We start from the raw sequence: 23,926 nt of genomic DNA on the forward strand, positions 1-23,926 counted from the left end.
CTGAGTTTATTAGTACTATAAAAAATTTCCATTAATATTACACAATCACAACTTACTGTCACTCCTCTGGATCTTGGAACAGGTCAAATAATCTCCGTTATAATTAGAGATAAAACAAAACCTAACGGCCCATAGTAATGTAATTACTCGTTATGTCTTAGTAAAAGTAACACTTTTTGAAGTAATTCAAATTCTTTTACTTATTGAGATTTTCCCTATTGAGATTTCCAATACACATTAGCGAGCCAGCTGTGTAGGGTTTTTTTGCGCTCTACCTTGACAGAAGTTATGATTAAAAGATGAGGAGCTCCTGCAATTATGAAACATATCTGGCAGTCTCCAGTAGTGATTTTCCCCAAACCTTTAAGAGCAAAGACAGTGACATGAGGATTTGGGTCTTTGATTTTTGACCCAAGGCAGCTTGGTTGCGACCCTACCTACATTTTACAGCTCCTGTGGCCGGAGCAGCCTCTCTGCCATTGGATTCTGACCAGCCACCCTGACCACTTTTGCTTCCTCCAGTGCTGTGCCTCCAGCCTCCACTGCCTGCAACTGTCTGCACCTGCCAGGCAGGTAAGGCTTGCCTGGGTACCACCACAGCTGCTTTGCTTCTTGTCCTTCCGTGGTGGGAAAAACGAGTTGGAGAGAAAGTCTTTACTGGATCATGATATTGAGTCATCATGGAGAGAGCTAAGACAGTGTCTTCCATCTGCTCAGGGTTGAGAATCCTGCTTCCCTAGCCACAGAGGGTAAGGAACCAGGGTAAGGACATCTGCACCCATCAGACAGCCCCTTGTACCTGTTACAGTCCTAGCATAGCCTGGCTAGCAAATAAAGGATTATGACTAGAGCAGGCACTGGTCTTCTGTGGGAGCCCCAGCCTGACACCCTGTATTCTGAGTGGCTGAAGTACAATATGCACATCCTTTGCTTACTGGAGAAGTTCCTTTGGATGTGGAGTCATGCCTTAGTTAAAATCAGCTAACCAGTCTGGCAAACTGGTTTGTACGTAGAGTCCTGTAAAATGGACTAGCTGCTGCCAGGCAAGGAGTTAAGTCTCCCCAATCCCTAACATCCACCACATTTAAAGGGGGAAGAAAAGGATGACATTTCAAAACAGCACTTAGAATCAAGGCATATCTTTTAGCAATATTTACCAATTCTCTAATAATGCTGGACTTCTGTCCCAGAATCCACAGAAGTTTATGTGCAGAGCATCTCAACCATTGTGATTAGAATTAGCCCTACAGAGCAGCTGACTCTACCTCTAGGTCAGTATTCCTTTTAAATATACCCCAAAGTTAATCAATCATTTATATGGTGTGTGTGCACGTGCATTTATGTGTGTGTGTATGCATTGATAATGTACAATTTTGTGACTCCATTCTTGATTTCAAAATGACTTTGAAACTTACTTTATACTGAACTCAGATTTCCCCCATTTTGATTGTTTTTTGTTTTTGTTTTTGTTTTGTTTTGCTTTGCCAATCTGATCTCAGGGCCTGGCACTGTCCTTAAGCTTCTTTTGCTCAAGGCTAGCACTCTGCCACTTGAGCCACAGCGCCACTTCTGGCTTTTTCTATATATGTGGTGCTGGGGAATCGAACTCAGGGCTTCATGCATGCTGGGCAAGCACTCTACCACTAGGCCACATTCCCAGCCCACTGTAATTTTATTTTTTTTGTCTTTTCTGTTTTAGTACTGGGGATCAAATGCAGGACATTGCATTTGCTCGGCCAGCACTTTGGCACATCCCAGCCCAATTTGCCCCATTTGGGCAATTACCTTCTGACCTTAAAGCTTCTTAGACCTTGGTCTCTATTGAAATCAGCAGTAAGAATATATGACTACTCCTGTATCCCATTACTTATGCTTGGACTTCTCATGGTTGGGGGGGGAGGGGAGAGAAATACAGGAAATAGTGACAAGCTAGGATTCACAATCAACAAAATGTTAAAGGTCATTACACAGTCAGATTAACCCAAAAATAACATGAAAAGTCCAAGTAATAAATTAAATTTTTATTAAAAACAAAGGTCAAAGCTCTTTGAAAGCAAGCTCCAAACAGCTATTTTTATTTTCTGTCTGTATGAAAGGGACTGATGGCAGTTGGCAAGCTGGAATGACGCATATGATAACGACGATGACTGAAATGTCAGATTATCACATATAACAATGTGCAACTCTTTAAGAAAACATTAACATTTTAATATGATAGTAAAAGCTATCATTCATCAAATTATTTATCTGGTGTAAATGTGAATCAAATAATCTTTAAAACTGGATGCTATTTTCTATAATAATTATTCTGGCTTATTTCAAATGCTAATGTGTGCATTGAATAAAGCTCCATAAAATAAGCATGTATGAAAAGAAAATACAAGCCATTCAGGATAAATACTTAAGGCGATAGTACCACTAATTTAATAAAAGTCTTAATAAGATGATTTGTAAAGTTCAATTAGGGACAAATTAGGAGCTACCTTGTATCTTCCTAAGAGAACCAACTTTGTTTTCCTTTGACTTTTGTTTCCCTGAGGCATCTAAAGACAGCTACAGTAATTGAAAACTAAAAGAAATTATATGCACATATACACACACATATTCATGTTCCCATAAACCTGCATATGCTCAAGCATACAGAGACAGAGAGAGGGAGACACACACACAGAGAGAGAGAGAGAGAGAGAGAGAGAGAGAGACAGACAGACAGACAGACAGAGACAGAGACAGAGAGACAGAGAGACAGAGACTACACTTTTAAGACATGAAACTTAATTGTGATGAAGTTTAGAATTGGGGAATCAAACATCCATCTGATATAAAGGTTATTTTTGACTCAGAGAAAGGTTAGTATCCCATGTTATTGACATTTGAGCCTGGTTTTGAGACTGTTGCTAAGAATTCTCCGTTTCACTTTACTGCTGTTTTGAGTCCACATTGAACTCAACCAGGAGCCCTGAGCAGCACGTGTTGGAGGATGGGGGTTTCTTCCTTAGCCCGAGGGAACACCCCACATGCCCGGTTCACAGGATGCCAGCTCCCCGCGCACAACCCAGCCCCTGGAGTCCAGCTCGCCCAGCCTTTTCCTGTGTGGACAGTCTGCTGGCTGCCTCTTTCCTGGGATGCTGGAGACATTGAGTTACGCCCTGTCACTCCTAGAATTCAGACAGGCCCTTGTCCTTTGGATTTTACATACTTTTTACAGGTATATCTGAAATCCTAACCCTGCAAGACTGCTGCCTCCTGTACGGTGAAGTCTCATCTCTCACTTCTAATTCCTTGACTGTAGCCAAAGGGTCAGAGTACACTCAGGTGGCCAATTCACTTCACTCTGCCCAGGGCTGGTGCCCCCTCCCCCCTCCCCCTCCCCCCTCCCCTCCCCCTCTCCCTCCCCCTCCCCCAGTGCACCCTGAGAAGCCAGGCCTGCCGCCCTCCTGCTCCACTGTGCTTAAACCACAGCTAGCATCCTCCCTCCCTCCCTCAAAAGCCCCATCTGCAGCTCTCCAGCAAGGTTCGCGCTGCTAGGAAAGAAACAAGAGAAAAACTGCACGTTCTTAAGGCTCTTGCACTGGGCCAGAAAACGTCATCTATAATCCCATACGCGTTATTCCTGCCACTCTAACACAGCTTGTGTCTGGCGGCACCATCGAGATTTTATCCTGGCTCCAGATTATTAGGCATCCAGCCATTTGCGGACTTTCCCCATGGAAATAAATCCTCTTGGAAAGCAAGTCCCTGTGGCTGTCTAACATTGCGTTCACTTAAAAATTCTGAATTGATTGACTCTATTGAGTTTTTCATAAACTTAAATCTTTATTATTATTATTTTATGGATCTTTAAATATAAAAGGTAAAACTTTAAAAAATGTTTTTTAGATCAATATTTGCTCTCACTTTACTTATAATCTACTTCTAACAGACTATCCAGATTTCTATGAAGGTTTGTTTTTCAATGATAAATCCTTTCATGCTAACATAATGTAAAGCTGAACAGCAGTATCCCCTTTTAAAATAACTGCAGTTAGAAATCTTTAACATTGAAAAGAGAAAAGTTGATAGTTGCTAAACTCATGTTAATATATCTGTAGGTGAAAATTTGCATATAGATAAGACACAGCCATTGTAGGCAGACCAAATATGGGTATACATTCTAACTTTACAGCTCAAGGTTTTGTAACCTGAATAACTTTCACACTTTCCCAAGCCTCAAGCACTCATCTTCAGAATGGATTATTATAGTCGATACTCTTAAATTATTACTAGAATTAAATGTAAAGAGTTAGTGGTCCACACTAAGTTTTAAATATGTCAGTTCTGCCAGATTACTTCAGGGAGTAATGCAAAAACAATACAGAAAGCTATCTGTAAGATGTATTAAAGTTTTCTATGCAAAAATAAAAAAAGAACCACAATTGATTTATAAGTGTTTCAATGGATTGTTATAGAAACAAAAATACAGAAATACAGGTTTCTAGCTCAGTGAACCCCTTTTTCTTTGCTTTTCATATTTAACCTGGAGAAGAAAAGGCAAACTTAAAAGTGCTTTGAAAATTATGATAGAAGCTTTTCTCTCTTTTTCCGTCATAACTTTCAGTAACTGCTCAAAATCATTTTGTAGTCAATGCATTTGGAAAAGATGAATAGATTTTGTTTCAATGAACAATCGCTCAGTTTGAATAATTAGCCGTTGAAGGAGAATTGCATGAACTTAGGCATCATTTAAAAATCAATGCTGTGTATAGATTTCAGGAGTCGAGTCTAATCTTAATCGCGCTTGTTCCTAATATGTACCCAATTGTTTCTCAGAAGTGGAACTTTATTGTACTAACAACCTTTAGTACTTGTACTGGAAGCAAAAATTATCTACTATCTGTTAAACAGAGGCCACAGTTTATTTATTGTGGATGTCTTGAGATTTTTATTGTCATACTTTCAATAGCAAGAAACATGTTTTTATTATTAAACAACACTTCACTTGATTCCCATTGTGTAATTACAATAGATATATAGAGCGGTGAAGAATCATGGTACAAGTTCCCTCATTTATGGTTTTCTACATTCTCTTGAAAATTTGACACAAGGAAAATAAAGTAGAAAATTCAATGATAATCAGCCTTTGGGGGGGGCAGGTAGAAAGAAAAGAGGTTTATTCTGGCTCACAATTGCAGTCCATTGTGGAGAGGCTACATGTAGCAGGATGGCCTTGCTATCAGAGTCCCAGGGTGACACAGATCATCATGTGAAAGAGACAAAGTGCATGTATCTAATTAGCCATTTAAAAAAAAAAAAACAAAAACTCACCTTCTTGGCATAGATGACTTACCAGTCATGGGTTGGTCAGAAGTCCGTTCTCAAGTATAGTGACATTTTTAGGGAATATTTGAAGGAGAAAACCAGCTCATTAAGCTACAGAAAGGCCATGAAGAGAGAATAGGTTTGGCTGCATGTTGGAGAGAAATAAGTTTATTGTAATTGAGCTGGGCGTCAGTGGCTCACATCTAATCCCAGCTATTTAAGAGACTGTGATCTGACCATCCTCCCTGGTTCTTGGGTTGTCTGTCTGTCCTTCAGCTCCCTTAGCAGATCCTCAGGTGAGAACACAATTTCTGTCCCTAGTGGGGAGAAGCAGGTGCTAGGCCCAAACTCCTAGCTTCTATTCCTCCTGCCTTGATGGCTTCTCTGTAGCTTCCAGGGTTGCCACCAAACCCTGGTCATTCCTTCTGTCTTTTCTTCCTCCACTCCCCGGAACCCTTCGCTTGACTGTGTCAGCGGATTGTTCTCATTCACTGAGCAAATAGGTTGAATGCTTTCAGTCTGCTGTCTTCCCACAGTTCCCCACAAACCTACTCCTTTTCAGAACCACTGTGCTAGGCTCTGTGTAATGATGGATTCTCTCAGTACCATTTGAGTTCCAACTTTTGGGTGTGTATTCAACACACCTAACACCCCAACATCTGTAAAGCTTTCTCTTTCTTAATGCAAGAATTAACACTAGGATTGGCTTTGAGATTTCTACCTTCAGGATGTGATTTACATACTTGGGCGTCAAACAGCCTTGCAGGTGGCAAATAAAGCACCCCAAATCTGTGTTTTCCTCAGAATTATTGTTTCTTGATCTCAGAGTAAATACAGATGGAGGACAGGGAGAAAGTAGTGATAGAATTTAGTCTTTTTAGTAAAAGATCTTTTTTTAAAAATTTGGTGTCAGTGTGCTTCTTTAAGATGGCCTTACAGAGATAAAAGTCAACACTGAAGTCTACCATGCAGTAAATTTATCCTGAGGACCTCTTTGTAAGATGTTATGTTACCTCCATCTCTCCTTCTTTAAAAGGGCAAAAGATGATTAAGTCTAAAATCTGTTTGTAAATATCACAGAAATATATCTCAACCTCCAGTTAACACAGCAATGGGGGTGGGAAGGGAGGCATGTTTTTGGATGGTGGGAATATGATTGAGAAGTTCGAATCAGTACATTTGGCAGAACCTTATTGTTGAAAGAAGGCATCTTCCTTTGCATATTATTTGGTTTTAAGGCTAAACAAATAACAAAAGCATCTCAAAGGCTGAATCCATGACAGATACCTTTTAAGAGTTGATGCCATTTAAAAAAAAAAATTCCAGCTTCACTCCTTGTTCTCAGTCCTATAGCAAGGGTTAGCTATCAGCATTACAGAGGCCAGGAATTCTGTGGCATACTGCCAGAGAAGAAAATTTCTAAAAAAAAGAATCACGGTTTATGAGTAACTTTTCACGTTGATTATCTATACATGTAATACAATTAGGTTTGTTCTACTAGCAGGGGGGAAAGCCCAGAGAACACAGATATGGGATTGAGATACAACTGTAAAGTGATAGACTATTTGAAACTTTTCTACATAAACATTTCATTAGGGCTACAGGTTGAATAGTTTGATTTAAGCACCTAGAAGTAAAAAGTAATCCTCAAGTTTGGCTAATAAATGTCTGAACCCCTCCTGGCTTTCAGTCTTTGAAGGGTGAATAGAGACTACTTAAGTGTGGTGAGTAGGGTCTCAAGAAGGTACAAGACACTTTGCTCCAGGTGTTCACCTCACCTGTGAACCCCAGTCCTTATACAGAATAGGGCTAAAGTGTTGGGATGTGGGTAGGTATAGGGAACTGCTTTATCATACAATCAGTATAATGCTTGTATCACCACAGTCTCTTCCTCCTCTCTCTCTCTGTCTGTCTGTCTCTCTCTCTCTCTCTCTCTCTCTCTCTCTCTCTCTCTCTCTCTCTCTGTCACCCTCTCTGTGTCATAAGAGAAGTTCATTCTCCTCTCCCTTCTTTGATGGTTTGTAAAGAGCATGCATCTACGTTTTGGAATACCATATAAGAGGAAATATGGGCAGCTTTTAGCGAAGAGCAAGTTCAGACTCCAGGACCATCTGCTCTTTCCCTAGCAAGTTTGTAAATCCTGAAAAGAAAGGATTAATCCATTCTAGGATCCCTGAGAAGACAGGGTGGTGTGTGGTCTTCTAAGATGCTAAGAGAGTAGCCATATTATCACAGAGGAATAGAAACTCCTACTCGTGACATCTTTTAGAGGAAGTGGTCTGAATGATGAAGACAGTGTAAAATTCTGAAACAAATCTATTATATGCAAACTGCTCAGCTATCCTCTTACCAGGATGAACAGATGAAAGGATATTTCTTTGATCATGACCTCATGTTATTTATTCAAGTAGGCAATGGTACCTTTCAAAAGCTCTTAGTGGCTACTCTTTGTTCAGTAGAAAAGATGAGGGGTAAGTACACCATCAGCCTCAGGAAGGATTACCTTATTTCAATGGGAAAAAAATGAGTTTTCAGTTATAATGGTTCTCTTAATTTTCAGAGATAGACAGACATCTCTAGTGTGTTTATCTTCTCTCTCAGACATCCCCATTCCCCAATCACAGGAACAAAAGACCTTTGGATTAAATTTGACAGCTAATTTCCTTACCTCCTTTCTTTGTCTTCCCTATTTTTCCTGTGCATGCTATCCCTCCACCCATGACATCATGCCTTGTGTGTGGACTCTCCGCCGGTCAGCTGTCCACACGGATCACACTTCCAATACCCTCTCCACAGAATGCTTCCAACTCTAATTTACCCATTAGAGAAATTTCTGTGAGAGCTGGAAGAGGAAAACAGAGCAGCAGCCTTCTCTGTGTTCTGAATATCAGTGTTACGCCAAGAGCCTCTAACTGGCTGATCTGCTGGCTTGCCCGCTCCATGTGTGGCGGTCACAGCGGGGTTGTATTTTCCAGGACTGCCAGGCCTCATCCAGCCTCTCTGCATCCCTAGCCAGGCATGTGTGCAGCTCCATTACCTAAACTCTCCTGCCGGGCAGGTGTTTGAGTGGCAAATAAATCTGGTTGCTCATTTTTTTTTTTTTTGGCCTGGAAAGTGATGTGGCTAGTGGTGTGGACTTAATGGGTTGGCAAGGGCTTGGAGTACATTTGGTAACAAGGAAGTATGGTGAAGAGTTATGAGGAAAGGTCATTCAGAATGGTGCACCAGTGAAGACACTTGTGTTCTCTATAAAGACTCGACAAATAACAAGTTTCAGAGAAAGACTGAAAGCCACATGAGATTAAGTATCTAGTGAATGGCACAGAGACTCTCTTTAGACATATTTTTTTTTATTCCCTAGTGTGCTACAAAATTAGCCATGGCATCACCAATGGGTTTTGTATATGAACTAAGACAAATTATTTGTGATCAGCAAGGCCTCCTCAGTGACATTTATAGTTCTGGGCTCAGCCTGTCAATACCAGACAACAACACTGAGTCCCTGATGGGGAATTTCTTAGTGGTGATTTCCTTCTGGTGGGCTTGTTACACCACAGAAAAGATGGAATATTGTATGCCTAGGCAGTGACAATGGGTTTAGGTTTTCTTCTCTAACACAGTTTTTCTGTTAAAATCCCAATTTTAATCCCTACAAAATCATCCACAGCGCATCACTTCTGACCACATATTTAACATCTCAGTAGGGGTGGTAATGAAGATGAGTGCCACTTAGTTCACTGCTCCTGAAATGTCCCCGTCACCGTCATCACCAGACACCATCTGTACTGATACAGCGCAAATGCTTGGATTTGTCTTATATGTCTCTTGGAGGTGTGTGTGTGTGTGTGTGTGTGTGTGTGTGTGTGTGCGCGCGCGCGCACGTACCCGCGCAGGTGCCAGTACTGAGTTTGAATTTATGTCCTGGGTGCTGTCCCTCAGCTTTTCTGCACAAGATTAGTGCTCTACCACATGAGGCACAGCTCCATTTTGGCTTGTGGGTAATTGGAAATGAGATTCTCATGAACTTTTCTGCCCAGGCTGGCTTCAAGTGATGATCCTCAAATGTCAGTCTCCTAAGAAGCTGGAAATACAGGAAGACAACACTGGCACTTAACATCATTGCCCATGAGGCTCTATATTGGGATTTCACCAAAAAGAGGTTTCTAGGGTATTTGAGAACTCAAATTCAAGCAGCAATGTATTTAGAATGTGAGTGTTGATTGAAATCAGGGGCAATTTCACCTTGCTAGCATGAGGTCTCAGCCCCATGCACATTTAGATTCCCATTTCAGTATGGCTTTCTAAATATATTTGGTCTGAACACAGCTACAATGTATTGAAAGTACAGGCTAAATAAAACCCTTGCCCTGCTCATTCTGTACTACAGTAACTTTCCTTAGAATATCATTCCTTAACCTTAGTCTGAATAAATTAAGAAATACTCATCATTGACTTAATTTACTAAAGAGTTGACTCTGGAGGTCCTGTGTAAGAGACAATATTCAGGTGAAATTGATGGAGCCATTTGCTAAATGGATCAGTGGGGCCAATTGAGTAAATGCCTTGAATTTAAATTCAGTTTTATCTGCTACTGTCTGCAAAAGCTCTATAAACACTGTATCTGAAGCTGAAATGAAAAACCCCGATTGTGCTTGTAACTCTGAGACTTGCTCTCAACCCAATGAACGTTTCTAGAAATGAGTCAAAATCCAAGGTGATGAGAAGATGATTTAGAAAAAAATAACTTTACAAGCAGAAGAACAAAGACTAGAAAATATCATTCTTCTAATATCAGCAATGGTGCCTTATAACTGCTTTATAGTTTTGAAAGTTCCTTCAGCGATTACTTGGCTTGACCTCAGTAGCTGGAGAAGGCTGGGAAGGCCTTGTCTGTAGCTCTTGCTATGCCTTTGGGGCGACACACGTGAAGGCACAGCAGAAATGTACATCCTGTCACCTTTTGTTTGGGATGCGAGCTAATCCAGTTCTACAGGAGGTCTCTAGGGACAGATTTACAGTCACAGGAAAAAAAAATGATTGGTCAGTGAAAAATTTTGAAAGTCACAGGCAGTCAGTTGTAATGTTTCTAACTTGAAAGTACCAGAAACCAGAAATGAATCCATCATCCTTTGCAGATCAAAGTGGGAGGGATGATGTTTTAGTAGCAAAGTAAGGAAGATGCCTGAAAGGGAATTTATTTTGACACAAGTTTTTATAAATCATTACTTTTCTAAAGAAAATAAAAGATCATTATAGATGCAGTATGTTTGGCATAAGTGGGTGAGGTGTAGTTTTAATGATGATTTTTATGACTATGTAAATCTGGGACTATTTAGTGATTTCTTAACTGCCTGAAAGAAACACATACAGATTTGAATGAACATTATATATACATATATATGTATATATGTAGAGAGAGAGGGAGGGAGATACGTGTGTGTGATAGAGAAGTGTCAAGTTGGAAATAAGAAACATTGAAATTCTATGGATTATTAACAAAGAAGACAGTGTTTTGCAGTATAAGCCTTTGCTTCCGAATGACATGTGCATTGCATAGGCTCATTTAGATCTAAGTGAAGAAATAAGTTACAGAACAGAAATGACTACCCATCTTGACCCTTCTTGGTTACTAGTTTGAAGTATAACATTAATAGAAGTATGTATTTTATAGAGTTTGATCACATACAATCTTAAAAAGATTCTCTTTTAATTACTCATCAAGCTCTCATAAGTTAAACACAAATTTTGATACAATAATATGGCATTCGTTTTAAAACAAATGGATTTCTCTGATGTTAGTTAATATAACAAAAATTCCTGAAATAGCCTCAACATTCAATGTAGAAACCAACAAAATTTGAACTCACACTAAATATTGTTTCATGAAAGTTAAAGCTACAACAATTAAAAGTAAGGCCTCTGGTTAGAGACTCTGGAAGATCTCCGAAGCTCTAATGCCATTTGCAATGACATTCACTTAGGATATGTTTTTGGATAATCTCTGCAATGATCCCAGAGGTACTGTGACATTAAATAAACCTACTATGTACAAAGTATGGCTTTGTTAACTGCAGAGTGCTAGTTTAATAAACTAGAAACTTGTACCTCTTTCCCACTCTGTTGCCTAGGAATGCATTATGAAGCTGGGATTTGAATGGTGGGTTTGAGGGTTGATTTCTCCATGCTTTCCGGCACATCCTTGTAACTACAGAGAGCTGACTCATCTCTATATAAGGAGTTATTTAAATTTCAGATGGAACCCCAGGGTGACTTCTTCAGTGCCGCCTTCCCAAAGCCTCTAATTTGTGCTGCCATTCTGCCTTGCAGTATATTACAAGATAGAGACCACTTTCCAAATACAACTGCAATTCTTTGCTCAGGAACTATTTTTCCTACTCCGTTTTGTTTGTGGTGGTGGTATATACACTTTACCTTCCTATCATCAGATTGTACTGTCTTTTCTGGAATACAATAAAAGATCACTAAATGTCCATGGAGTTGGTTCATGGTCATCTACATGACTTAACTCTGAGTCAAACTGGACTCTGTTGAAAGACCACATCTCTACTCCACCCGGTTGACTGCAATTATGTGATTCTGAACATCAGCATACATATTCCCCTGCTCCCAACCTCAATTTTTTTGTCCAACAGGATTAACAATCTCAATATCTCTTGTAGCATTTCTGAATTCCCCTCTAACCCGTTTTTCCATAAACATGCAGAATAATCTGAATCTTACTAGAAGAACCTATTCATAATCCAGTTCAGAGGAATTAATGAGAGTAACGCACACCCACGAGAGGGCGCACACACACACACTCACATAAAATTGCATCATGTGAACCATCTGCTGATTAGTGAAGGGAGAAGCTGGTATGATGCACACAAAGGGCTATTATTCAGATGAAATGATTACTATAATGCAATGTATGTTTTAATATATTCTTACATGGCATTAGTAATACACAGCAGTGACCTCAGAGTTGTTAATGTAGCTGCCTTTAATGCACAGGGAAACATCATGATCTAGTTTTGTGTCATTGATAGCAATTTTCCAAGAAGATATACTTGCAATTTTAGCTAGAGATATTAAAAGGTTTTACTTATACATTAAGGAATTGTTATCTAACTTTTGAATTTTTAAATGCTTAGCTTGAGATTCATAGAAAATGGTAGATTGTTGACAGTCACTGTTGCTGTGTTCTCATGGGCAAATGGCACATGCTGGACACAAGGCAACACACCTGTGGGTGATCATACCTGAAAATTTAGGCAGACAGACTAATGGGAAAAAAATTGTATTTGTTCTAAAAATCCTAAAGTTTTTATTTTTCAATATTTCTTCTCATAGAAAACAATTTTTTGCTGGTCCTGGGACTTGAACTCTGGGCCTGGATCCTGTCCTGGAGATTCTTTTGCTCAAGGTGAGTGCTCTACCACTTGAGCCACAGCACCACTTCTGACTTTTTCTGAGCAGTTTGCTGAAGATAGGAGTCTCGTGGGCTTTCCTGCCTGAGTGGGCTTTGCACTGCAATCCTCAGATCTCAGCCTCCAGAGTAGCTAGGATGACAGGCCTGAGGAATGAGCACCTAGCTAATTTTCCCCCCACCATATGAATAGCTGCATACCTTGTAATGTAAATGAGCAACGGATATAGAAATGACTGAATGCTATCGGAGAACTGAAAATATACGCAATCCCACAGATATGGAAAATAAGCGGCTTTTTAAAAAAGTAAAGTGCATAATTCCTAGAAAGAATCATATTTAAGTGACTGAAAGACAGACAGAAGAAACTCCTACGTGGTCTCAAATGGTCTTCGAGACCCGCGATAAACACTGTCATGGACATAGCTGTCAGAAATCACTTTCAATCGCCACACAAAACCACACCTCCAGACTGCCTTTCATTTGCCTGTGACCAGAAAGAGGACATTACTGCACTCTTTCTTTTTGAAAGGCTCTATGAGTTTGTTCTCCTTGTTCCTAATTAACAAAAGATTTTATATGAATGAGTCATACATAGGAAAAGTAGATTGGCTTCCACCATGCCCATAAAATCTGTTACTGAAAATCTAATTTAAAAAAAAGTAAATCCTTCTACCATTGTAATAGTAATTTTCTCTCTGTCTTATTCTCTCTCCTCCCCTTCCCCCTTATAGTTTCACATAACTGGAGATGCTTCATACTTTTAAGTATCTAGAATTTGAACAAATATTTTAAATACTGTACTTAAATGTTGTCTATTAGGAATTGGCTCAGTTTATAGTTAATCCCATATATCTAACAATTTATTTCAACCTGTTGTAAAAGAGATTTTTATTTCTTGACTTGACAGGAGTCTATAGACTGCACTTCTAAGACCTTTACAAGTATGGCTAGGTGCTGCTGTACTTTGATCACTGCAAATAAAAGTATATTTTATTGTAAGCTTAAGATTGAAAATATAAAAGCTCATGACCTAGTCCAAATAACCATGGTGGAAATAACTTCCTCTCCTGCCATTTCTCTCTCTTGTCAGAATCTCTTGTCATTGGAACACTATATTTGAACTGCCGCTTCCATAGGAAAACCATACTTGTACTGCCTGAGCTTGTAAAAGTTATGTCCATAAATTGTTTGTTCATTTTTATGTCTCTTGAAAAATTTTTTTAAATTCTCTGAACAAAATGACATAAGATGTGACACCAAATGGAAAAGAATCTGCTCATGATTTATTGTGCATAAGCTTGGTGCATAAAAGAAGAAATACAATAGTTACACATGCTGTATTAATATCTGCTTCCTATGCATTCATCAGGCTTATACAACATAGAGATTTAGCCACAGGAATATGGCCACTACGTACAATGACCAGAACAATATATTTTGAATTAAGAGTGACTTCTTTGTGCATAAAATCAATTTGTAATGTAATCATCAGTAATTTTTTAAATGATAAAATGTAAATGTTTTAGATACAAATACACAGGGACATCATCATAACATCTGCAACTGTCATTTTGTCCCTGATTACAATAAAAATTCAAGCAATTGCCATTTTAAGCCTAGTTTAATTTTACCCATGTTCTTTAAAGGACATAGTTTATATCCATATTTGTTGAATGTAGAAAAAAATTCTTCTTCATGTTTTGGTAATGATATGCTTACTTCTGTATGTGAATCTCACCAATTATGTTTTATATAATCTTGTCCTAGAGCGAATGAAAGTCAGTTTACATACTTATGTTCTTCCAATGAACCAAACAGTGTCTTGTAAGGAACACATTGTGAATGGTTTGTAGTATCTATAAACTTACAAAACTAGAATGATGGTTTTGAATTTCTTAATGAGGGCATATTTGCATAGATGTGATAAAAAATAAAACATGAAGATATTACTGCACAACAAGGACTACAGTCTTCTTATCTTTTCCAGTATTTGGGTAATTTCTTCAAGTGAGCATCTACACAGTACCATCCTCTATACAATGTTGATTTTGTGATACATTAATACTTCAATCTGCTAAGAGACATCAATATTCCTATATTACAAATTGGTACAATGATCTTAAAAACTACCAGCAGTTGGCTAAGAATGCAAGCCATCAAGTGATAAAGCTGTAGTAATTCAGTCAGATACAGGGCCTTGGGCATTCACTGGCTCTGCTATTGTGTCCCTAGACTGAACTGTTAATATTGTCTCATCATATTTGTATATTACATATATATATGACAGAAGAAATTATGACAATGTAATATTTTTCAAACCGCAGATCTTTGTCATTACTTATAATTTATAGCAGATTATAATTTATAGCAGAATTGATTAAATAAGAATGAAGGAAGAGATAGAATACAGTCATAAGATTTCAATGCATACAAAATGCATACAATGCTACAAAATTAAGATAATTGAGGGAAAAGGTTGGGGTTGGGAGGAATGAGAGAGAATGTTGAAAGGGGTGGTATTGACCAAGATGCATTATAGTTATAAACTACTTTGTCCAATGACAACTCCCTTGTACAACTACTTAAAGTTGATGAAAATATATTTTAAAAAACTATGTAGACTAGAGAAATGAGGTAAATAGGTCTTTCCAAAATTCATAAACAAGTAGAATCTCCTTAAAAGAAATAGCAACATCCAGAGGAAAAGACCCCATTTTACAATTTGTTTGTAACTTACCATGCATCCCTGAAATGTTTAAGGTTTTTTTTTTTCAAAATCATTTAATGATGCTTTTTCATAAAACCTAAATTCGATGTTTATGTATAAACGAGCCAAAAAAACGAGTCCTGCTGATCCCAAGATTCCGCTTCCTTTCTTGACAGCTGAAAGAAGAAAACTCAAGGCAGGGACAGTCTGAACCAGTAATGTGAAATTCATCGTCAGTACAGATTTAGAAGACAGTACAGCTAAAAATAAAGCTTAATCAGACATCTATGCATTCGTACTCCGTGATGCTTACCATGTGCCACTCATCCCAAGAAATCCATCCAATCTTCCTGTCTTCGGAGGCTGGTCACCTCACTGGCTCTCCGGCAGGAGTTCATGGCTGGCTGGGTCAGCTTCCTCCCTTCTCATCGTCTGCTTTAGCAGTTCTAGCTCTCCGCCATCCTAAGCCTGATTTCAGTTAGAAGACTGTCTCTTTGTGTTCACTTAAATGAAGGCACTAGTAAGCAGGAAACAAATCCTCACACAGGAAGTCATCGTGAAAAAGTGCTAGGGACACATTGCAATGTTCAAACTTCTATGCTCCAGGAATCTCACCAATCAATCCACAAGCAAGATAAAGACAACTGGTGGGGAAGAGGGTAATAATAATCTACTTAAGCTCTCTTGTGCATACTAGAGAGAAGCCAATATCACACAATTCTGTATAATAACTAGTGTAATAACTAGTAAGGATAATTGATGAAGGGATGGATAATGCAGAGTGTATTAAAGACCACTGCATAGATGTGGGTTAATAGCAGGTCAATTGTTCCAATAATGATGAATAATCAAGAAATTGCATTATTCATATTGTAAGTCATCTTGCATTATGGGTATAATACAGGCATTTGAAAATCTTTGGAGGCTATTTTACCTTTAGGTCTGTATTGAATTTCTCTTCTGTAATGGCAATATTTTATTAACATATTTAGAAACATAAGTTAGCATAAAACTATTAATCATTAAGGAATGATTACAATGAGTTGAATTTACTTTGTGCCAGAATATTTTTATATAGAGATGTAGAAAAATTACATTTGAGAATAGCGTATCATACAATTGATTATTTTTTAGAAAAATTAATTTTCAGACTAAAATCCTCAGTCAATACATTTGGATATGTGCACATATGAATTTAATATTAAAAGGTGTCATTTCAGTTAGATAGGAAGCACACTTAAAAATAAGTGTTCAAAGGACATTAATGAGTGCATTGAAGTTTAAGGCAATTTGAGATGGGAAAAGGAAATCAAGAACCATTGTTAAAAAAGAATTGAGTGATCAAACCTGAAATAAGAACATTGATGAAGGGAGAAAATAGCTATGACTATCCAAAATTGCAGGAATAGCAATCAAATAATTTCAGTAGTAATGTTCTCAGACCATTTTCTGATCATTACAGCATCATAATTTAGTGATCTATGTGACAAAATTTGGATTCAAAAGTGAAATTAGATTTCTTAGCTAAAACCCTGTCTCTCACTGTAAAATGGCATCATATGGTCTAGTTATCAATTATAGGACATAAAATCACAAGGTTTTCATCGCATTAAGAAGTCCCAAGGGAGTGTGATGTACAAAAGCATAATGTGAAAAAAGCTGGAGAAAGCCAGCGTGGCAGATCAGCTGCTCCCCTTTGTGAGCTGTGAGGGTGCGGGTTCTGTCTAGGCTTCAAAAGGAACTGGGTGCTAGAAGCTCACGCCTGGGATCCTAGCCACTCAGGAGGCTGAGTGGCTAGGCTGGGGATGAAGTCCAGGAAGTTTCTTATCACTACAGTTCATGAGATTTCTTATCTTTCAAAAGTTGGACAGGGAATTATAGCTTGAGTGTGAACATTAGCCTTCAGCACAAATAGGCCAAGTGAGAGTATGGGACTCTGAAGTCCATGCCCAGTGTTAGCACAAAAGGGAAAGAAAGAATAAGGGAGGGAGGGAGGGAGGAAGGGAGGGAGGGAAGGAGGGAGGGAGGGAAGGAGGGAGGGAGGGAGGGAGGAGGGAGGGAACAAAAAATTGTAAAAATGGAGGGGATGAAATTCTTCTAAACACTGAAGTGCTTTCTAGATACAAATTATATTTCTCTTGAGAGGAAAGGACTGGTGTCATTCATAAAATAACCTAGAATACAGTATACAGAATGCATTTCAGTTCATATGTGTGAGAAAGGTAAACAGTATTTACCTAAACATAGTGTTTAATGCACTTCAGAAGCAGAAAGATAAACAGAATATGTAGGAAAACAATCTTTCTATTAGGAAATCTCATGCTTCAATAGGTAATGTAATATTAATTTTATTAATTAGTATTAGCAAAGCAATATTAATAATTAACACTATTGAAATACTATATACAAATTATATAAATAAATTGCAATTTACTGTCATGCAATTGATTACAAGATTATAATCAAATAATGTATTAAGCTATGTAACATATGTAGTATATGACCTATTACATATTATAACATATAATAATATTACAATGCATATTAATATGAATTAATATAAATTAATTATGATTAAATTATTTTATTAAACGGTTGTATCAAATCTACCAGCTAAATCATTGTTTTAATGGAAGCTATGGATATTGTGAAACAAACATCCTTGTTGTTAATCCTTTATATTGTGTTACTGTTGGAGTAGTTTATATAATATTTATTACTATTTCTTTTTATGGCTGAATGAGAGGGGTGTGTGCAAACATATGATCACATATGTGTGTAATTTTAAATCCACCCATATGTTGTTGGGTGTCAAGGCTGCTTGTCTGTGTTGATACCATGCATATAGCACAGTCCTCGTGGGTAGGCAGGTGCAGCTGATGGATTCTGAGGTCCCGTAGTTGGGAGGCACCCAGCTGCAGTCCATCTAGATAACACAGCAATTTTATTTTCAGTTGTTGAGGATATTTGTGCAGTTCCCCGTACTGGTTCTACTAACTTACATCCCACCAACAATATTAGAGAGTTCCTCCTGTTCTTGCCAGTGTTTACTAAGAAGGTTTATCCATTGAACTAGAAGAGGCAAAAGAAAGGGAAATATTTTGAAATTATTAAAATTAATTGATTGAATATACTAAATTCTATATATGCTACCTTTATTAACACATAGGTTATATGACACTCTATCACATTTTTTGACTTATATTAGTTATGTGAGAGGAAGGCTTTATTGTTACATTTCCAAACAAGCTAATACTGTATTCTAGTCATTCTTAGCCCCTTTATCATAGATTGCTCGCAAACAGGTCTGTTTGCTTTATCACTGTTATATCACTAATTAAAGTAAAAACTATTAAGGAAGTAAAATTAGCATTCTGCTCACCAATTTCATATTTTATAATTCTTCTCATTTGAAAAGGATTTAATTGAAAGGAAAAATATACTTATTGACATAGAAAAAATACAATATGCACTATTTTTATTATTCAGCAAGACTCTCCTAAGAGAGTCATGTTATCATAGGATTGATGCCATGGGATTACTGTTTCTGTTCATTGCTATACCAGTCTTGCAGATTTAACAGGAAATAAAGTCCAAACTTTAAAGCAATGACTAAGGATTACTACATTTAGATGATAGAATATAGAAGAAAATGTCCTGTTTTTCTTTTTGATTTTTGCCAGTCCTGGGGCTTGAACTCAGGACCTGAGCACTATCCCTGGCTTCTTTTTTTTGTTCAAGGCTAGCACTCTGCCACTTGAGCCACAGCAACACTTCCGGCTTTTTCTATATATGTGGTGCTGAGGAATTGAACCCAGGACTTCATGTACACGAGAGCATTCTACCACTAGGCCATATTCCCAGCCCAGAAGAAAATGTCAAAAAAAAAAAAAAAAAAAGAACAGTGTGTGTGTGTGTGTGTGTGTGTGTGTGCGCGCGTGTGTATGAATAGAGAGAGACAGAGACTGAGAAAGAGAGAGAATATCTGAGGGGCTCAGAAAAATCTCAGGAAAAGACAAAAGAAGCAAAACATAACATAAAAAAGCCACTTGCTGGGCCGGGAATATAGCCTAGTGGCAAGAGTGCTTGCCTCGTATACATGAAGCCCTAGGTTTAATTTCCTAGCACCACATATATAGAAAAAGCCAGAAGTGGTGCTGTGGCTCAAGTGGCAGAGTGCTAGCCTTGAGCAAAAAGAAGCCAGGGACAGTGCTCAGGCCCTGAGTCCAAGCCCCAGGACTGGCCAAAAAAAAAAAAAAAAAAAAGCCACTTGCTTAGGTCACTACAGCTGTCCATTGCAAAATGATAACAACAACAATAACAAAAGCCAGGAATGTTGGAAATCTGTGTTAAATGTGTTACTTGTACTTATTCTGAACCAATGTATCTTCATGGAGTCCAAACTCAGCCTGGGATATCTGTGAACCTAGTAGATGTATATGTGCTGAGCATAATTTTTTTATTAAGGAGGACATCACTACATCAGTCAATGTGGGAATGTGTAAGTTTCCTGTTCTCTACTGACATACATATTCCAAGAGATATTAAATAGACAATTTATCTAGAGGAAACAAATACATAAGAGGATATTTAAGTAAACAGAATGAGAGCAGGTAGGTAGAGAAATAAATTTATATATGTATATATATATAAATATTCCTACATACATATAAAATTTTAATAGTTCTTATTTAGATAGGAAACTAAATGGGAAAAATCATTGTGATATATTCCTATTCTACTAGCATTTTCAGTAAAAATATGTGGAAAATATATGAGAAGCAATTTGAGCAAATAACAAATAAGATTTCTATATTCCTATCGAATTTAAATGTTCAATGCAATAACATGTTAAGAAAAATAAATCAAAGGAAATACGTCAGCAAATTTAAATTATATTTTAACCTTTTGCTATTTTCATTTTACTTGTTTCTTCTGCTCTTTGTACAAAGATATCAACAACAGTTCTGATTAAAATCATGTCGAGTAGAAATGATTTAATGAAAGCTACAGTGTTCCATATACAAACTCAAGCATTTGCAAGATACAATTTATTAACCAAATTTTAAGCTGACCTTTAAAACAAATAGCTGTTTTCAATGCATGATTATATGTCTGTGTTTGCTCCAGAATTGGATTTAATTAGGCTTTAAATCAGCATAGGGTTGGCCGGAATTTTCCTGAATTTTGAGATTATAATCAAAGAAATAACCAAAAATAAGGTACATACTACCTTATATCAGATACATTGGTAGATGTTCAGAACTGGTGCCTGTCTGTTCTCACAATGGATTTGCAGTTTATATTTCAGTCACAACTATGAAGACTTTCCCATTACGATCGTGCCCACAGAGCAGAAAATGGGATCTCCATATCTTCTTTATCATTATCATTATTTTAATAGCAGTAGTAATAGTGGTATTACCATTCATTGAAGTTCTGTGGTCCTCAAATTTGGAATCCAGTTCCTCAAACCTGCCCGGATTACCTGAGTGGTGGCGTTCTTTTACTTGAACTGCACAGCGAGCATGGCTTTTTGGTGGTTATTTGGAAATGAAGTCTTACAGTCTCCTACTAGGCTGGCTTCAAAGTATCTCCCGGATCTTAGCTTCCTGGGTTGCTAAGATTACTGGCAGCAATCATTGGAGCTTGACTTTCATATATCTCTCTCCATGACAAAATTCCACCCACAAAAGAAGGCATTTACTATGGAAACACATAGAACACAGGAAATAGCAATAGAAAACAATGAGCCACTTGATCAATTGTGTATCTTAATTTCCTTGCACTCATGGCCCATTTATGAGAACCTTCAGAGGGTCCAGGCTTTGTCTAACCTTTCCTGAGCTTCAGGATTGGCAAAATTGTTAACCACCTCTAAAGCAATTTTGTATTATTTTCAAAAGTGGCACATATCACCTTTTTTGTTGTGCCCCACAGCTATGTGAATTACAAAGTAATTGCTACCTTTCATACATTTAAGCTCTCCACAATTTTTGAACACTTTTACAAAACCTTTAGTCTAATTTAATTTTTTATAAAAAAAATAAAACAGTAATGCTGATTACTGATTAAAATCCATGAGGGGGTGATCTTTCTCCTCTCACTATGCATTTTTTTTTTCTGAAAACCAAGATCTTTGTTAGGAAATACTGCAAGTCTTATGTAAAAACTAATAGTGTGCAAATGAGTAGAATAAAGGTGATTTCTAAGCTGAGGGTTAGATAACCATCTATTAAACTGGTAACTTTATCTTGGCACATTAAAAGGACAACAAGGCAAATTTGCTTTTCAATCAACACCCTTATTTTCTATTGTTCCTTTTCCTTGGGTGCCAGTCCACTCATGTGCTTTCCTTCTCAGCATAGCAAACATGTTCTCATTTAGAGGGTAAACATGTTTCAATGTGTCCTCATGCCTATGGACATCTCTATAATAGCTGAATATCAGTGGACAACTCTAAACACTGTCCACTACTCCAGTCAGCTCAATATCTTGATATTAATTAAAATCTTAATAATCTGTTACTTAGTGTCTCCTCTTCTCTCAATATGATTTGTTTTGGCAGCATTATTTTTATTATTTTATTAAATTTTAAAATTTGTTATTACAAAAGTGATGTACAGAGAAGTTATGGTTACCTAAGTCAGATAAAGTGTACATTTCTTTTTGAACAATATAACCTCTCCCCTTTTACTCTCCCAGTTTTTCCCTCCTGTCTCCACAAACAAGTTGTATATTTTATTTTTAACATTGGGTCTAATGACTACTACTGCTGAGTTTGTTCACTTTCTTCAAACCATTTCTTTGCAACCATCCTTAAACTCCCCTAACAGATAAATGAACAAACAAAAGGTTATGACAATAAAAACAGCAACAAGGATTAAAAAACAAGAGAATAGAAAAAAATCCTTTTGTTTCTACTACCTATAGTTCATCTCAATAAATATTATGTTATATGCTGAGATGTTATCTTTGCAGATAGCATATTCTTGTATTTAAAGGACCCTATAGACTCCTTCCCTAGGTTACTTGAGCTGATTGTGAACTTTAGCAAAGTAGTATGGTATAAAATCAATCCACAAAAATCAATAGCTTTTCTGTATGCCAACAATGAGAAGAACAAGACTGAAATCTGGAAAGCACTCTATTTGTAATAGCCTCAGCAACAAAAACAACAATAAAAAATATCCTAGGAATTAATTTAACCAAAGATGTAAAGGGCATCTCTTGTGAAAACTTTAAAAATCTGAAAAAAGAAGTTGAAGAGGTAAGAAAAATGGAAAAACCTTCCATGCTCCACTGTTAGAAGAGTTAACATCAGGAGAAGGGCAATACTGCCCAAAGCAATTTTCAAATTCAGCAATACTCAAAGATGAAAATCCCAGCAACGTTTTTCAATGACATAGAGAAAGGAATCAAAAAATTCACTTGGAATAACAGAAGACTCCAAATAGTAAAAATAATCCTTAGCAGGAAGATGTGCTGGAGAAATTTCAAAACCAAACTTCAAACTCTATTACAAAGACATAGTAATTATATTCAGCTTGGTCCTGGTGCAAGAAGAGGCCTGAGGACCCAGAGAACAGAATAGAAGACCCATGGATAAACCACAGTCTCATAGCCACCTAATATTTATAAGGGAGCCAAAAACACAGGTTGGAAGAAAGACAACCTCTTCAACAAGCAGTGCTGGAAAAACTGGCTATACGTGTGCAGAAAACTGAAGCTAGATCCTTATATATCATCCTGTATCACAAACAATTCCAAATGGATCAAAGACCTCAATATAAGGCCAGAAACCATGAAAATTTTATGGGAAGGGATAGGAGAAACACTAGGGTTCCTAGGCACAAGTCAAACTTCCTAAGTAAAGATGCAGAATCACAAGAAGTCAGAGAAAGATTGAGTGAATAGTTTTGCATCGGACTAAAAAGTTTCTGCATAGCAAATGACATAGCTAGTAAGATAAATAGAAAGCCCACAGAATGGGAAAAATCATTATTAGCTATGCATCAAACAAGGGCCTCATATCTAAAATATGATTAGAGCTAAAAAATTAAACTCCCAAAAATAAACTCTCAAGAATCAACAACCCAAATACTAAATAAAGAAGTAAGACTGTCCTATAGACACATGAAGATATGTTTATCATCTCTGGCCATAAAAGAAATGCAAATCAAAACAGCATTGAGATTCCACCTCACCCAATTAGAATGGCCATTATCAAGAAATGTAACAATAATAGATGCTGGCAGTGATGTGGCCAAAAGAGAATGCTACTACACTGTTAGTGGGGATATAAACTTGTTCAACCACTCTGGAATGCAGTATGGAGGTTCCTGGAAAGAATAAACCTATGATCCAGCAACTCTTCTACTCCTGGGAATTTTTCCCTATAGAACACAAGGCCGCACTAAAGCTACCAGCACAAACATATTCATTGCAGCGTTGTTTATTAGAGCCAGGATATGGAATCAACCCAGGTG

The 23,926-nt window shown here is 37.5% G+C and overlaps 1 long non-coding RNA gene across 1 annotated transcript; it reads left to right on the top strand.

Moving 5' to 3' along the window:
- Positions 1-3,936: 3,936 nt before the first annotated feature.
- On the top strand, positions 3,937-23,707 carry LOC125360244. Its single transcript, XR_007212660.1, has 3 exons — positions 3,937-3,947; positions 18,942-18,949; positions 23,551-23,707. It is a non-coding gene; the product is annotated as an uncharacterized LOC125360244 (long non-coding RNA).
- Positions 23,708-23,926: the final 219 nt, after the last annotated feature.

This window comes from Perognathus longimembris, chromosome 11 (genome assembly GCF_023159225.1).
Source record: "Perognathus longimembris pacificus isolate PPM17 chromosome 11, ASM2315922v1, whole genome shotgun sequence".
Classification (NCBI taxonomy): Eukaryota; Metazoa; Chordata; class Mammalia; order Rodentia; family Heteromyidae; genus Perognathus; species Perognathus longimembris.